This window comes from Chrysochloris asiatica, unplaced genomic scaffold (genome assembly GCF_000296735.1).
Source record: "Chrysochloris asiatica unplaced genomic scaffold, ChrAsi1.0 scaffold00376, whole genome shotgun sequence".
NCBI classification, from domain to species: domain Eukaryota; kingdom Metazoa; phylum Chordata; class Mammalia; order Afrosoricida; family Chrysochloridae; genus Chrysochloris; species Chrysochloris asiatica.
In genome coordinates this window covers 1,812,056-1,816,011 of record NW_006408894.1, presented here as the reverse complement: position 1 = coordinate 1,816,011, position 3,956 = coordinate 1,812,056, and the positions used below count along the sequence as shown (strand labels likewise).

Below are 3,956 nucleotides of genomic sequence, written 5' to 3'. Positions count from 1 at the left end.
AGTCACTGAGTACAACAAATTGACAGACAAGTGGTGTCTATTAATGATATTGTTTGATAATTCCTCTCATTGTTTGAATAGGCACAATCATGGATATCTTTCAGTTGTCTTCTAAATTTCTTGGCATAGACACATGAGCACTTTCAGCATTGCACCAGTTTCTTCAAACATCTCAAGTGATACTCGGTCAATTCCAGAAGCCTTGTCTTTAATCAGTGCCTTCAGTGCAGCTTAGATAACTTTTTTCTTCAACATCATTGTTTTTTTTTTTTTTTTTTTTTAAGATTTCTGAACGAACTTTATTGGGGACAGGGCATCACAGTAACTGACAGATGAATACAGCCCACAGGGTATCCTACACACCACACCCAAAAAGATATGAAGAATGTTTTATTAATAAAAACAACTGTAATAAGGATCCTCTGGACAGTGTCCTTCTTCTGAGGGCTTGCAAAAACTTCCATCCACATATTGGAGGATCTGTACTTCACTCAGAGATAGAGCCCTTAGGGAGTACATTCTTGTTTTTTATAAAGAACGTTTTCCTTAGACTTTTGAAGTCTTTGTGACTTTCATTCTAGGGTTTCTCAAGGCCATGAGCCCTCCTTTCATACAGATTGCCTTGGTGTCAGCCATGGAGAGGTCGTCTTTAGCCATGATCAAGTCGCCCAAGGTCACATCATCGGCCATCTGTCATTCTGCTAGTGTGGGTCTGAAAGAAGCGCTTCTTGGTCTTCTTGTCAGGCAGGGGGCGTTCGATCTTCCTGTCAATGATCTGATCAGGGCTAGATGTAAGGTTTCTATTCGGTTTGTGGCCACGATGACTTTCACATCTCTCTTTGAATCAAAGCCATCCAGCTGGTTCAACCATTCCAACATCGTTCGCTGCATTTCGCTCTCACCACTGGAGTTTGAGTCCAATCATTTTGTGCCAATGTCATCCATCTTGTCTATCTATAAACACAATGGAAGGTGCATATTCTTCCGCAACTCGAAATAGCTCCCGCACGAGTTCAGGCTCATCTCCCAGATACTTCTGAATCAATTCAGAGCCAACCACTCATAAGAAAGTGGCCGAGGTTTGGCTTGCTATGGCTTTGGCAAATAATGTTTTACCTGTGCCAGGTGGGCCAAAGAGAATGAATCCCTTAAGGGGCTTTATCCCTATCTCTTCATAATACTCAGTATGTGTGAGAAGAAGCTCCACAGATTCCTTAATTTCCTGAATTTGGTTGTACAGTCCCCCAATGTCATCACAGATCTCCTTGGGGAGGAGGGGACTTTTTCATTTTCATCACCATGGTGTCATCCATCAACACCCCAATCACTGCGTACACCTTGTGGTTAAGCAAGATCGGAAAGCGTGGCTTTAGTAGATCCTTATTCACAAAGATAGAATGCTGAAGCAGTGCTCTGAGCCCACTGATGTAGACACTATGGCGTAGTTATCATCATTGATCTCCTCCAAAGTTCCTCCGGACACCTGATCATTCACCTTTGACCTTTCCTCCTCTTGCTTTTCTTCTAGTGGCTTCATCTACTCCTGATTTCTAATGCATTCTTCCTCCACAGAAGATAGTATTTAATCCTCTCGAGCTTCAGTAATTTTAACCAGCACTGAGTGTGAGGTGTTACCAGGGGGAGTTTGCTGACAGCATCGGTCCCTTTGCTTTCTTCTTTTCTTCCCACTCAAGTTGACACAGGAGGCTCATATTTCTTTTTCTTGTCCTTGTCATCCTGATTGCCAATTCCAGGACCATGACCACCACTCTGACTTTGAGCCATTTTGCTTCGGCTGCTTCAGTCACCCCAACATCTTTGGTTCTTGATCATACGTTACCTCCTGAAATGGTTGAATGTTGTACAATTCTTTTTGGTAAAGTGACACCATGTATTCCATCCATCTCTTCTTTCAGTGCTTTGGGTATAATGAAATATTTTGTCCATGGAATCCTTCAATATTTCAACTTGAGGCTTGAATTATTTCATTAGTTTTTTCAATTTGAGAAATGCTTTAGTTTGAGTACATTCTTACCTTTGGTTTTTAAACACCAGGTCTTTGCACATTTCATTGTAACACAAATTATAAATAAATATACTCATCATTATTCTAATTATATAGTAAAATTTACTGTTCTTGAGTTGATTCTAATTTATGAAGATCCCATTTGCACTGCCCAGTGACTCCCAACAAAATCTAATTTTTAACACACTTTCATGGAGGAAATTGCCCATAAAATCTGAAGTGCTGGATCCCACAAACATCAGAATGTGGCCCTGCTATCTGCTTTTTCATTTTTTTATTGCTTTTTTCCTCTTCCCATTTTTTCCTTCATTTTCATTGCCTTTGTCCTGCTCCCTTATCATTTTAGTTTCAATTATTCACCTACCTCTAGAATTTCCTGGCCCATGTCCATATTAGTCTCTCATGGAAAATGAAAAGCAAAAGAGAAACAAATATTTTCCTTATGTTAACTGTTCTTTCCTCAACCATTTAACTCCTCAGGCTTTCAGAGTGAAGACACACCATTCCATTTAGAATGAAAGACTCAGTTGAGAGTTTAAGACATACCTTCTGAAACCACAGCCTCTTAAGAGCCTGATTCTCAGCAAAAAGAGTTGCTGTTCCACATTCTTCACAATGGGACACACTCAGAGGAGGAACATTAATTAGGATTACAGCAGAGTGAGGGTTTACTGAGCTATGACAGCTCATAAGAGAATGCTGCCTTTTTTTTTTTTTAAATGCAATTCTGAGTGTCATGTATTTGTTAATTCTTGGTCTCAAGCCAAGTTACTTTGGGAGTGAGATGCAATCTATTATTTTTAGGCTATTTTGGGAAGGAGTATTAGCTATTATTTTAGGTTAGTAAGAAGGTAGGTTTGACTAATTTTAGGTGATCAAGTTTCCTATTCTGAATCTTCCTTGAAAAGCTAATTTTGCAATGTTAACATTTATTTTTCATGCTTATGGTGAACTTAATGTTGGGAGCATTCTTTAGCTCAAGAGGATTTCATGCCTGGGTAATTTTCAAGTTTTATTGTTTTCCAGCTTATTTGCCTTACTTAGGACCCCTGCTGCTTCTTAAATTTCAAAAACAAATGAATTAAAGAAAAAGCATGCTCACCAAAACCAAACCAACACTAAACTTCCTCTTCCAACAGCTCTACTATTCCAGGGAGATCAATATAAAGGAATAAATAAATTGGCAAGTAACTTGTCTCATGTATGCCTTGAATTCTAATGATTTTTTAAAGATAAATTGAAAACAAAGACTTTTATGAATAATGTACAAACCATTAAGGATGTGATTTCTAAATCTCAGATTCATCATTAAGTTCACACAACTTGCCCAGGATGATTTCAGATGTTAACTCTCTGTATGAAATTAACTTTTGGTAAAATTACAATTTACTCAGCTGCTTTTTACTTTAAACTGTTAACCAAAAGAAAAGTATTAGTGAGCTAGTTTTCATTGGAATCACTCTTCATGAAAGAAATTTCCTTCCTTGAAAACATCTAAATTATTTAAATACACTCTGAATTTCAACCAGAGAAGGGAAAGTTGAGTTAAGAAATGTGATGGATTGGTCAGGTCAAGTCCATCATTTGGGAGGAAATTGCTACAGAATTTGCATGACAGAATAGAAAATTGGTACAAGTAAATTATTGGGTCTGTGTTCACAGATGTGAAAGGGAATAGGAAAAAGATTACAGTGGGTAGTAATATTAAATCTTGAGGAAGAATCAAAGTATCATGGTGAGACAGGATATGAGAGTTGTCTTTTTATGGGTTGGGATAGAAGTGATAAGTTTATGAAAATATGTGCACTATATCAACTTAAGTGTGATGGTATAATGTATAACAGCTAGAAAAGAGAATGATGCTACATGATGGACAAGGGAATAAAAAATTCAAGTATATAAGAAAATGGCTTAAAGATACACATTATGT

At 37.7% G+C, this 3,956-nt stretch overlaps 1 pseudogene; it reads right to left on the bottom strand.

Moving 5' to 3' along the window:
* Positions 1 to 491: 491 nt before the first annotated feature.
* On the bottom strand, positions 492 to 1,785 carry LOC102812263 (annotated as a pseudogene).
* Positions 1,786 to 3,956: the final 2,171 nt, after the last annotated feature.